Below are 14007 nucleotides of genomic sequence, written 5' to 3'. Positions count from 1 at the left end.
ACTCCTGTGCATATATCCTGAAGGAACCCTACTTCAGGATGACAGCTGCAACCCCAATATACATAGCAGCACTATTTACAATAGCCAAGACATGGAGATAGCCTAAATGTCCATCAACGGATGACTGGCTAAAGAAGTGGTATATTTATACAATGGAAAACCACTCGGCTATAAAAACTGACAATATAGGGCCATTTGCAGCAACGTGGATGCTCCTGGAGAATGTCATTCTAAGTTAAGTAAGCACGGTAACAAGGAATAAAGAGAAGTTACCTCTAAGTACAGTTATTTTGATTAAAATATACATACAGAAAGCAAGTCACCCCCACGACTGCTGCCAGGAGGAGCATCTGAATGTAATAGCCCAGCCCAAGCAAAGTAGATTCCGACCTTCTCTCCGTAGAATTTCCTGTAGAAAGACAGAAGGTAGTTTCAGAAGACACACATATTCACTCTGTAGCTTCATCCTCATGTTAATTTCTTTTTTCTTTGTTTTTTGGTGGGGCATAAATAGGTTTATTTATTTGTTTTTTAAATGGAGGCATTGGGGATTGAACCCAGTACCTCATGCATGCAAGGCATTCACTCTACCACTGAGTTATACCCTCCTTCCATCATACTAATTTCTGATTCTAAATCAAGGGGGCTTTAAGTTTAAACCTCTGACTCAATTCACACTTAAAACATATGCGCTTTCACAGCAGCCCCCAAATTCTACCGTGAAATAAGAAGTATTTTACGTATCATAGAAATACAGATCACTGGTTCACCTGCTGAAGAGAGATAAATGAGAACAGAGCAAAGGAGGGGACGAGGCCGACTCCGGAGCAGATGCAGGGGATCATCACCACTCACTGGACAGTCTGGCACATTCAACAAATCCCACCAAAGATCATTCTTAACAGGCTTGACACAAGTGGACTTCAACTACTGGCTCAGTCATCTGAGTCTGCCTTATCTCGGGAACTTCCCAGGAGCAAATGCATCGTAAACCACAGATAATAAGGAAATGGCTGATAATGATAACAACTGGGAGTGCAATGTCTCTCTGACAAAATATTTATAAAACTCATGTAGGAATGGGAGAGGGCAGGAGGGATGTGGCTGAGTAAGGAACTGCCCTGTATTCTTTTTATCTAGCACGTCGGCTGTTCCTAGGTTTCAAAAACACTTCAATGTTACTCAGTTAATCTGGAGTAGACGGAACAGGCCAGGGAGGCAAGATTAGAAGAAAGGAGTCAGGGCACGAAGCGGTGCCAGGCTGGTCCTGAAAGGGAGACAGACACAGACAGGCAGACACAGAGGGCTTAGGGATGAGGCGGAACAATGAGGCGGCGGCTCAGGTGTGTTTGCTGCTGCTGATACTTCCCTCAGCTGGAGCACTGCTGACGCGGCAGTGCTGGGTAAAACCTGTGACTTTCCTCAGCTCTGAGTTCTCTCGGAAGCTTCCGGCTCAGTCTGGAGCTGAGATGAGCTCCGAGGGCCTAGTCTAGGGGGGACTCAGCTCTGAGAACAGCCTGGAGTCCTGAGAAACTTCACGCAGGAACCCCTAGGGCTGGACCAGCGCTCACAGGGCTGCTGTGAGACCAGCTCCATCGTCAGAGACCTGGGCGTGGACCATTCCATGGGGAAAATGGCTGAGCCTGATGCCAAATCAGATAGGAGGGACAAAGTGTGTTCATTCTCATGTGACTGGTCTTTGTGGCCTGGCTCACAGATGGCAGGCTCAGGATGGTGTCTGGCAGAGAAAACCCTGGCAATGGGTTTGAGATATCTTGGACTCTTTCTTGTTAAGCTTTTTGTAATACATTCTTATCAACTATCCATCCTGAAAATGCCACATTCAAAACTGAAAGAATGTTAGAAGTTGCTTGCTCCAACTGGCCAATGGTAAACACACCCTGCTACAGTTAGAGAGCTGGTCAGGCAGCCTCTGCCTGCATATTTACAATGACGGAGAGTTCATTACTTCCAAAGGTTACATGTCGGCAAGAATGTCAGAAAGAATTTTTGAACCTTAAACAGATGTCTGCCCCCTAGTCCTTGCTGAAAGGCTAGAAATAATGAGGATCCCTTCAAATGTAGTTTTGTCTGATTGTTATCTCTCTCTGTCAAAAACACCCCAATTCTTAACATCAATTTTTCAAAATTCAGCTTTGATTTCTTTTTATCAAACTTATACCATACATTCATTAAAGAGTCAAACAGTTCTCGAACACCGATTGTAAAAAGGAGCAGTTCCCAACAACCACCCCATTTCCTGGTCAGAAGCAACAATGTTCAGCTCCTACTGCTGACTCTTGGAATAAAAACTCCCTATTTCTGACTAATATCCTTGTAACACAGCCTACTGACTTTTTCAGCTTTATGTATCACCTATTTAACTTTCTATTTTGGAAAATGAATATTAAGCTCTCTTTCAAACCACATCTCCTCTACACACCCAAACCTTCATTCTTCCAACCTTTTGATACAAATACATTATAATTTTGATCAGCTCAGTATCCCTGCTTTACATTATTAGGACTCTCTACAGACTGTTCACAGCTGTAGCAAGTTGTCTGCTAGGCTTACTTTTTTATTCCCTACTTTGTTTTTCCTGGAGTTAATAATTGTCTTGGTGGTTCATAGCTTAGATTTCTCTGCGCTTAACAATTCAACCCCATACCTTCTCCTAATGAATAACTTTCTCAATACTTTCCAATTCACTGTCTACAAATTTCATCTCCTTGAATAAATCTCTTCAGATCTCCTTCAACCTGGATTAAAGACATGCTAGTCTTGTCACAGAGCTCAAGGGGCCACTAGTGGGAAGCAACAAGGGAATACATGGACCAGGAGAAGGGAACAGATCAACATAATTTCCTTCACAAAACATACTTAAAATAGTGGGAAAATTGTTTTCTTTACAAACACAAACACACACACCAACCCCAAAATCCCGTAAAGAATGATTAAATAGCCATCAAACCCATTGCCCTGCCATCAAATTTTGTATAACATAAAACAAAAATAACAGAAGGAATATATCATATAAATATGAATCTCAAGGGGGATGGGGTACACTCAGTGGCAGAGTGTGTGCTCAGCAAGCATAAGGTCCTAGATTCAATCTTCAGTACCTCTATTAGAAAAAAACATTAGAAACAATAGAAAAATGTATCAACTTTAAATATTTACAAATATAAAAACTTCCTGTTTTAAAACTGTTCTACAGGATAATCCGGGTTAATGAGAAAGTGCCTCTTCATGACTGTGATCCTGCTGATAATTGTGGGAGGAAATTAGAGTATGACCACATGAAATAAAATCCCTTATGTAATAATGATCCCGGGTGACAATCATTATTGGCTGCTGTCATCACAAAAAAGAGAGTCAACTGGACATTATGTACCTTATGACAGGAGTACAAAACTTCATATAACAAATATTCTTGCACAAATTTGAACCTCGTTCAGATCAAGCTTTTAGGGGAGGATCAAATCACTTAGCTAAAGCCAATACATAGGATGGAGAAATAAGTCTAACCACAGGGGAGAATGAAATCAACCAAACAGGAAATAGAGAAATCCCTCAGCAATTTCAAGGAAAATGAGAAACAGGAAAATTATAGATTAGAACCCACTTGAGAGATATGCTAGCTGCAATGTGTGAACTTAGTCTGGATCCTGATTTCAACCCCAAAACTGCTTAAAAGTGTATTTTTGTGACAATCAGGGAATTATTTTGTAACCCTAAAAAAAATGAATATTCCAATTGTATTTGAAAGAGACCTTGTCATTTCACTAATGAAAGGTTAAGCTACGTAGGATTGCCTTCAAAATGATCCCGAAGTGGGGGAGGGGAAGAGGTGGAGATGAAAGTTGCAACAACAGTGACTCTGAGTTGATAATTCTGGAGATGGGTGACTGATACAGACAGGCTGGCTGTGCTGTTCTCTCTACTTCTGTACGTGTTTGTATCTTTCCATAAAATGTGAAACAAACAAAAAGACTTCAGTGATTTAAAACCCTCACTTGGAAGGTTAAGAGGTTTGCCCAAGTAGGTGGGCATCTGAATGGGGCACTGAGATTAGGAAGATCAGGCACCTGGCTCCAGGCCGACCTGGGGCTACCTTGACCCTTCTCTTCTCCTCACCATCCACAGCCAGCCCATAACTGCATCCTGTCAGCTCCACTCCCCAAACGCATTCTCCCTGGCTCCCACCATCTCTCATCTGGCCCACTCCAAGAGCCTCCGACCAGGCCTCCCTGCTTCCTGGGTCCCTGCAATTCATTCTCCACATTATCTTTGCAAATTGTGAGAGAAAATTACCTTAGTGCTTAAACTATCATGACTGCTTCTCACTGCACTTAGAGTCTACACTACTTTCCGTGCTCCTGATGCCCTTCTAAACCTCGCGTCTCATCACTCTCACCAGCGTTGGCTCCAGTATCTCCTCAAACCTGCTGAGCACATTTGTGCCTCGGGGCAATGGAGAAGCTGCCTCTATTCCTGGGGTGACTTATCCCAGATCCTCAAAGACCAGCCTCCTTATCACCATCTCAGCTCACATGTAACCTTCTCAAAGATAGCTTTCTTGACTCCATTTCCCCCAAGTCTCCCATCTCAACACTGTATTATTTCCTTCATTTCAATCTGAAATTGTTTCCTTATTAGCCCGATTATTTTTGTTTGCTCAGTTGTCCTTGGCCTCCCTCCTCCCAGAAGCCTTGCACAAACAGCATAAGCTCCCGGGGAGCAGCCGGCGCTGATGCTCTGAGAATACACATGCTGAGCGCGACATTACAGTCACGTGGTGTAGTGAAACGGTGTCGAACAGCAGATAGAGCTAAGCAGTGAGAATACTTCTCTTATTTTATAATTTAAGTGAAACCTAACATTTACTTCTGTTTAATGAAGAATTTGGTAGGTCTTTGTTCCCAGTTCCTGGACGGCAACCCCTAAAGCCTTGAAATTTCCCAAGATAGGAGTGTCTTTACTATTCATGGTGGACCCTTGGATGGCTTGTGTTCATGAGATAACTCAGGATGGGGACTGGCCAGCCAGAGACACCAACCATGTGATTAGAGGAGTGGGGCTTTGAGCTTTGTGACAAGTGACTGACCATCAGGAGAGGTAGGGGCTCAAATGTTAGGGCTTTGACTTACAGTTATTGTGTGGGGTAGCCATGTCAGTAGTGACCCAATAAACCATGTCTTTGTAATAAAGTCTCCAGTAAAAACTTGGGGCAACAAAGCTCAGAGCTCCTGTGAGCTTCCTGGTTGGTAACACTCTCGGAGGACTGTCACACTCAGAAGCCATGAGGGCAACCCTGAGCCCTTCCCACTGGAGTGCCCTCCACAACAGCTCACCTGATGAGATCTAAGGGCTGCTTCTTGTCTATGCTTCGAGGAGGAGCACATTCCCTGTACAGAAGGCCCTGTTCACTGGGGCAGCTGAGGTCCTCTGATGGAGGCTGAAGTTGCACTGGGAAGCAGAAGCAAACAGGTGAGCGTCACTGTCACCACGTGTTCACATGTTCTGCTAATAAAATGTGGTGCTAACACTTTGTGGTCATTTGTAAATAAGGGGCCATCCTTTGCCAGAAGGGATGGAGGTACCATATAATTTTTCATAATTCTCACCGAGGATTAATACTAACCCCTTGAGGGTCATTTGCAAACGTGGCTGGAAAGGAACACTTGGATGTTACACTCCTGGGACCACCGTGGGTACCTGGTGAGGGCCTTGCAGATGCTTAATGTCCTACAACCGGGCCAGTCTTCCACAGCAAAAAAAACTACGCCACCCAAGTGCCCAAACTGCTTCAGTGGAGGCAGCAGCCCCCTCCTTGGACACCCAGAGGAACCTGGACTCTGGCTGTTTAGGGGCAGGGTCAATTCTAAAACCCAGGCTATTTTGTCCCCACAATTCAGTAGTTATTCGGTGACAGCACATGGAATATAAACAATAAAGAAACTTGACATGATGTTATATATTTAGCTTACTCAAGAAACAAAATTTAAATCCAGTCATTCTCCTTCCCACCTGACGTACTTTCCTTTCTCCTGTACTAGAACCAGATTATTACCCACCCAGCCTTAGCATGGGTCCTGACTCCACTTACCTCCCTCCCAAACAACACATGAGATGATTCCTCAGCCTGGATGTGGAACCAGCAATTACAACAGGCTTTAGTGGAAAAGAAATGGTTGTGTGCAGATGCCAACTAAACACTGTAGAATCCTGGTGTCCCACATTAGTAATCATGACAGCTGTTTGCAAGTGTCCCCAAAGTTCATTTCAGACTCTCACTGCTAATTTTGCTCGGATATAAATATAAAACATGTGGACTGCTGGGCTGGACTGCTATGCTGAGTCTCTGATCCAGGAAGCTCAGTGTCTGCTCCCTGCAACCAGCTCCCTGTTCTGTTCATGCATGTGCATCAAGCAGCTGTTTAGTGTCCATTTTAGTATCTTAGACAGTGTATTTCAGTATGGTCTTCATCCACAAATACGTGTACCACACAGTAGTAATGATCAATCTCAGTCTTTGCTTTCTTTTGTCTTAGAGAGTCAGATAAACGGATAGCAAGGTAACAAAGTCATAGAGCGCTATAATATAGTATTTCCTTTATTTCAATGACAGGATTTATTTAAAGAGCTTAGATATAACATCTTTGCATTTATGGCATCATTTAGCGTCTGAAGCTCTTACATTTTACAAACTTCATTTCATGCGAGATGTTGTCAGTTAGAGAAGTGCTTCTGAATTTGAGGGGTTGCTGTCATCTCAGATGGAGTCCCTAAAAAATGTCAAAACTCTGCAGTATTGTCATCATGACAAGAACTCAGACAGATGAAATTTGGAAAGCCCTGTGATTTACTAGTGCACAGACAGAAAATGGTATTTCAGAGGGAAAAAGCCTGAATTACAGAAAATGATAAATGAAATGGTCTAACATGCATTTCCCTTACAAAGAACTAATACTTCTTTGGTTGATAATAACATCTGTCAGTAATTATGAAAAGAGCTGGCAAATGCATAGTACTTACTATTAGCCAGGGCTGTTCTAAAATTCAAGCAGATTCATTAATCCCCATAGCATCTCTACGAGGTGGGTACTATTATTATCCCCATTTTATTGATGAGGAACTTGATAAACACAGAGGCTAAATGACTTTTACAAGGTAGACAGCGAGAAACCAGCACAAGTGTTCCAGCCTGAGTCTATGCTCTTGGCCACTTCTACCTTTTTTTTTTTTTTTTTTGGTGGCAGGGAGATAATAAGGTAATTCTGGTGGGGGGGTGGGGAGGTAATTAGGGTTATTTGTCTATTTTAGAGGAGGTGTTGGGGGCTGAACCCAGGACTTTATGCGTGCTAAGCATGCGCCCCATCACTTGAGCTGTACCCTCACCTCTCGTGTCTATGTTCTTAGATGCTAATCCACACTGCCCCACATGGTAACTCTGGGGGAAATACAGTTCATTCATTCACCCACTTGTTAAACTCAGCCTTCCTGGTGCCTGGGATTCAGCAGTGAACAAGACAACATGGTTCCTGCCCTAAATGGGCTTGTCGACTCCTGACATATTATCTTCATTTTACCCAGGAAGTAACAAGGTCAAGAAGACTCACCTTTTCCTGTTAACACCGGAGGATACATGAAGTGCTTTATTTCATTTCTGCCATTTGACTTACACCATGGGAAGGGAAAGCTGCCTTGCAGATCCCGGAGCTCACAATCCAGTTAATCCTGAATTTTTTTTTAAAACTGTCCCTTACTTGATACTTGATCTGAGAAAGGATGAAGTAAACCTAAATAGATTCTAAGAAAGCGTGTGGTTTATACAGGGTAAATAACCAGCCACTGTTTACTATCCTAACAGGAATCTGTAGGCATATTTCTTTTCTTTCTCTTTTTTCATTTTTATGGGCAGCTTTTAAAAACCAAACCAAACCAACAAAACCAAATCACTTATAATTCAACAGCAGGTTCTAAATCACCCCCAAGACAGCAGCTAAACTCGGTTTAGACTTACAGTGCGGCTCCTGGTGGTTGGATTGATGAATGTATCTCTATCCTGAATATAAAAGTCGTTCACGCAGCTCTTCTCAAATAGGGCAATGAAAAACTCTTGTTCCGGTTGTTGATACTTTCATCCACTTGGAGGACTTTCATAAAACAGCTGAAGGTATCAAAGGCTGAGGACACGGTTTTCAGATGATTGGGATTCAGAGGCAATTTTATGTACAGTATCTCAGCGTATGTACAGATCACCTCCCACAGGGTGTGTACATTTGCAAATACAAGCTTGTCATCCAAAACCTATATTGGGAGAATGAAAACACAAACCAGGAAACTATTTTCACATTTTTAGTACACAGATTTTTCTTACATTGCTGGTAGTTAAAGCACTTGTGCAAACACACACAGATATGACACTGGTAAAAGTGAAGATATAATGAAAATAGATTTGCAAACCATCATACATTTTTGCATTAAAGTTAATTTCTTTGTTGAAATTACTGAAAAGTTATTTAAAATCCTTACAATTCATTCATAAAATAACCAATGTTTTAGATGAAGAAAAGTAAACTTGTTAACTTTTAGTCCAAATTAGTAACTAAGAATAGAAACACGAAAAAATTCTTTGCAGGGGCACTGTAATGACAATTTTTTAAATTTCTTAAACCTAGGACTATTTACATATCTGTTCAATATAATGTTAAACAGCCATTAAAAGGGATTTAAAAGAATTATATTTATTAATATGGAATATATAATAAAAGGAAAAAGAAAAAAATGTGAAATAATAATTTTCATTTTTGGAAGGGAAAAATATCTACATTTGAACAAAAAAATGTTTAGAAGGATTTTAAGATTCTTTATGTATAACTAAGGTACAGATGATTTTTAATTCCACTGTTTTTAATTCCATTGGATTTTAATTCCAATGTTCTTTCATTTTCAATTTTGGGGGAAATTTTTATAATAAAAAAACTTTAAAATTGTTCTTGCATAAATACATTAATAGATATATTTATGACTACATTCTCTGGCTATTAAAAAAGATCTCGTAGCTTTGGATCTGAAAAATACATTCCATAATGCAGATTCTGACTGACTCGCCTCCCAGTCCAGAGCGAAGGCACGGCTAGGGTGACATGTTTCAAATATCAGTCCAGGGAACATGCAGGCTCCCAGCCAACGGCTGCAAAGGGACTGACACTGATCTGCTTGCTCCCAGCTGCAGACCATCACAGATGAGTTTAGATTCATAGGCTCAAGTTTTCTCTGTCAAAAGAAATCAGAAAATGTTAGGCTTTTACTTTCACCAAGGGAACAAGAAGTTGTTTGATTTTCTTTTATTAAAAAAAAAACAACAAACCAATTTGAACCTGAAGAAAAGACATTTGCTCAAAATACCACAGTAGCAATGAAGGTGCTCTGGCTGGCAGGGACTTGTTGGATTCCTTTGAGTGCTGGACTCCTCACATGGAATTCCCTTGGCACTCCAGAAGGCCTGTGGTTGTCCCCATGGGTTTGTGGCCATATGTGGTGCACAAAAGTCTCTGGCTTTGCCACAATTTCAAAGCCTTTTTTGGCTTATGAAAGGCTTTGCACTCAAATGGAGTTTTCTTGAGTCCACTCACTGATGTCATTCACCAGAGTTATAGTCCAGATCTGACATTCTAGACTCTTAAAATCTTGCAGACATTCAAATGGTTCAGGTTTGGATGTGTATTCACCTCTGCAGGCCTGGACCAAATTCCATAAAGCCACCCGGACAAGTTCAGCAAAATGCAAAGACATTTTTCTTTCTGCAAGACTGAAATGTCTGTGAAGCTATAAAAACTTCTGCATCTACAAAAATAGGGAACCAACTCATCAATAACATATCTATCCATAATGCATGGACATTTGAAAAAATACTGTATTTACTCCTATTAAATTCTATCTGGCTTTTGCCAAATTGTGTCCTAAACTGTAAGGAAAGTATATAAATGTAGAGAATTTTTGACCTTTTAAGAGAAAAAGGAACCCTCCTACTCGGTTGGTGGGAATGTAAATGTTGCAGCCACCATGGAGGACAGTATAGAGTTTCCTTAAAAAACTGAAAATATACTTCCGTGTGATCCAGCAATCCCATTCATGGGTATATGTCTGGAGAAAAATATAATTCAAAAAGACACATGCACCCCAGTGTTCACAGCAGCACTATTTACAATAGCCAACACACTGAAACAACCCAAATGTTCACTGGCAGATGATTGGATAAAGAAGTTGTGGTATATTATATATATATGTATATTTACATATATACACGCATATACACACACATATATACACATGAACACACACACACACAATGGAATACTGCTCAGCCATTAAAAAATTAAATAATGTCTTTTGCAATAACATGGATGGACCTACAGGGTATTATGCTAAGTGAAATATGTCAGAGAAAGAAAAACAAATATTCTATTTATTAACTTATATGTATATCTAAAAAATAAAACAAATTAATTACTATAATAAAACAGAAATAGACTCACAGGTACACAGAACAGACTGGTGGTTACCAATGGGGAGAAGGAGGAGAGGGAGGCAGGAAGGGGGTAAGGGATTGAGAGGTAAAAAGTACTATGTATAAAATGGATAGGTTATAGGGCTGTATCATACAGCACAGGGAAATATAGCCATTATTTTATGGTGACATTAAATGGAATATAATATATAAAGATGTTGAGCCTCTGTGTTGTACACCTGAAAATAATATGATGGAAATCAACTACTCAATTATAAAATACTTAATCAAAGTTTTTTTCATATTATTTGCAATAAGTTAGAAGCCAGCACTGTCAATAGAAACATAGTGCAAGTCACAATTTTCCAGTAATCCCATTTAGACAATAAAAAGGAACAAGTGTACTTAATTCCAGGAATAATTATATTTATCCCAAAATATCCAATATACTATCATTTCAAAAGTGTGATTAACACTTTGAAAACTTTTAATAAATATTTTACATTATTATTGTTGTACGAAGTCTTGAAAATCTATTATGTATTTTCCACTTATAGAACATCTCAATTCACAATAGCCACATGTGGCTGGTGGCTACCATACTAGACAGAGCAGATTACACCATTCACACTTCTGATAAATTACCTGCTCTTATTTATTTAAAAAACTTCCAGAAAAGGCTTTAGATATTCCCTATATCTAACAAAGCAACCTTGACGGGTGAGGAATATCTTCATTATAAAGTGAAAAATAAAGGTAAGAGAGCCATGGTTACATGTAAGTTAATGTAACAATTCCTTCTTAATTCATTCAGGACTTTACAATCTTTCTTCATATTCCAAGGATTCACTGTCACTGTGCAATGTTTTTCACTATAATCATCTTTGGAATTGAGAGGCTTCTGATGACCCTGCTTTGTGCATCTGTACATAAAAGAAAATAACAAAACAGAGAAAAAGACCTTATTAAAGATAATTTAGGGGAGTATAGCTCAAATGAAAGATCATATTCTTAGCATGCACAAGGGCCTGGGTTCAATCCCCAGAACTTCTTATAAAAATAAAATAAATAAAAACCTAATTACCACCCCCTGCAAAAAATTAATTAATTACTTTAATTAAAATTTAAAAAAAGATAATTTAGAGAAGCCTTATCAGGCTACAAGAGCTACAATGAATGCCCCTCCTCCATTAATTTAGAAGAAGTTTCACAATATTTCCCAACATAAAGGCTAAAATATAATTCGGAACACTTCCTGATGGTCAGCATCATTTTAACAAAAATGTAGATAATTACCTCCCTGGTGTCAAAGCTCTGTCAGAGATGGGCACAGAAAATTTAGTAAAAATTATTTTGCAACTACCTTTGAAAGAAATGCTGAGAAATGATCTTTTCTGTTGGAAATTAGCCTGCTTTTACATTCTGCAGTAGGCATACGTGTTTACAAACCAGGCAGGAACTGGATCATATTTTACACATACTTTAGAAACTGATTTGAATTTTGCTCTCTACCTGCAAGGCTATTTCTTAGGTAATAACATAAGCTGGCCACTATACTAAATTTTGTTTCCCTGTTTGCTTAATCCTCACAACTCTGTAAGCTGCTATTATTACACCCATATAACAGACATAGAGCTTGAGACAGAAAATAATTTGGGTAACTTGGTAAATGGTGGAGCTGGGTAATATCGCAGCCAGTCTGACACTCAAGTCCATTCTTCTCACCGATGTCTGATACTGCTGCCTACATTCAGCAATGACTCCTGATTTCATATTTAAGTGTGTCATTTCTAAAAGTGCAAAGCTATATTAGTACTGCTGTGTAAATTATTCTTTTCAGATGTGATTGCCAAAAAAACAAAAACAAATAAAATCAGGGTGCCACTGAGGGGAGGGCGAACTGCATATGGATGGACACAAGGGGACTTTATGAGGACACAGTTGCACAACTCTAGAAATAGTTAAAATGGCTGAATTGTACAATTATAATATGTGAATTGTATGGCCTGTAAATTACACCTTAATACAGCTATTAAATTAAGAAACTGAGATACCAAATTAAGACTAAAACACATATATATATATCATACATAGTACAACAGGCAAATATCATTATTTACTGCACCATTTTCCTTCATGCAGCTTCCTTTCCTCACCTGTTAATGAAAGGATGATTCATTTTTAAAATAGCCTTTTAATTTATTCAGCAAATAATTTTTGACGGCCTACAATGTACCCAGGACTACTCTAGGCACTTGGAATAGATCAATAACAAAACAAAAGTCCTGTCCTCACGGAGCTTGGTTGGAGTCTAGCTGGGGTGGGGGGTGGAGATGACAATACACACAACAGAGCAGCAGAGGAGGTGGCATGCTAGGAAAGAGGAACCATGGAAAAAAGTAAAAAGGGCAAAGTAAAGAGAGTTGAGGGTATAGGATGAGGGTGATGTTGTATTAAATACCAGAGCAGGGCACACTGTGAACTGAGGTTAGAATTAAGACTAGGAGGTGAGAAGTCCCAGGAGGACGGAATAACCATCACCAAGGCCAGCGTGACCTCGCATGTTCCAGAATGGGGGCACGGATGGAGCTGCGGAGAAGGGTCAGTGCAGATCCTGTATGGCCTTGGAGGAGATTGTAAGGACTGTGGCTTTTACCCGGAGTGAAATGGGGAGGCACTGCAGAAGGACGACACAATCTAACTTAGGTTTTCAAGGCTCACTTGACTGCGGGGTGAGAATAGTGCAAACGGGTCAGAGATGAAAGGTGGGAAGCTACTGAGAAGGGCTATGCAGGAGGAGAGGACAGTGGCTCAGGGCAGGGAAGCAGCAGTGGAAGCAGGAGCCATGGTGAGAAGTGGCTGGGCTCTGGATATGTTTTAAAGGCAGTGTTAAACCAGATCTATTGACAGAATTCATGTGGTATGTCAGTGAAAGTCAGAATAACTCCAAGTTTTTTGACCCAAGCAGCTGGAAGGATTAAGTTTCCACTAACTGAATGGGGGAGGCTGCATAAAGAACCAGTTTGGGGGGTAGGAGGACCAAGAGTTCAGTTTTTACACATGTTGGTTTTAAGATATCAGAGTTCCAAGTGAAGATGCCAAATCAGCAGAATATTATAAGAGTCCAGAGTTTGAGAGAAAAAGTCTAACGGGAGACAGAACTGTGGGAATCATGGGTCACACAGGTGGTACAGGAAGACATGAAACCCAGGTACTCAAACATTAAGATACCCTGGCATTAACCATAGAAGTTATCCTTGAGGGCTTGCCTACTAGGTGAGGATATCAGTCCTATTTCCCGACCACTCGAGTTTTAAAAAGGAACTTACAAATGAATTCGTGCAAGACACTGCCTCCAGTGTGTGGGATCAGAGCTGGAGTCAGAGAATGGGATGGTGCACGCTACTCCCTACGGCACATTGTGTGTGCGTGTGTGTGTGTGTGTGTGTGTGTGTACGCATATTTGTGTGAGCAGGGGGATGAGTTACACC

At 40.4% G+C, this 14007-nt stretch overlaps 1 long non-coding RNA gene across 1 annotated transcript in view; it reads right to left on the bottom strand.

The window, feature by feature from the left end:
- LOC141578081 (uncharacterized) overlaps positions 1-5423 on the bottom strand; it is a 36759-nt gene extending 31336 nt beyond the window's left edge. Inside the window, exons 1-2 of the long non-coding RNA XR_012507950.1 lie at positions 5355-5423; positions 310-409 (exon numbers count right to left, since the gene is read on the bottom strand). This is a non-coding gene — a long non-coding RNA (uncharacterized LOC141578081). The remainder of the gene's footprint in view (positions 1-309; positions 410-5354) is intronic.
- Positions 5424-14007: the final 8584 nt, after the last annotated feature.

The sequence above is a fragment of the Camelus bactrianus genome, chromosome 7 (assembly GCF_048773025.1).
Source record: "Camelus bactrianus isolate YW-2024 breed Bactrian camel chromosome 7, ASM4877302v1, whole genome shotgun sequence".
Lineage (NCBI taxonomy): Eukaryota > Metazoa > Chordata > Mammalia > Artiodactyla > Camelidae > Camelus > Camelus bactrianus.
The sequence above is the reverse complement of the archived record's forward strand: the minus strand, read 5'-3'. Positions and strand labels throughout refer to the sequence as shown.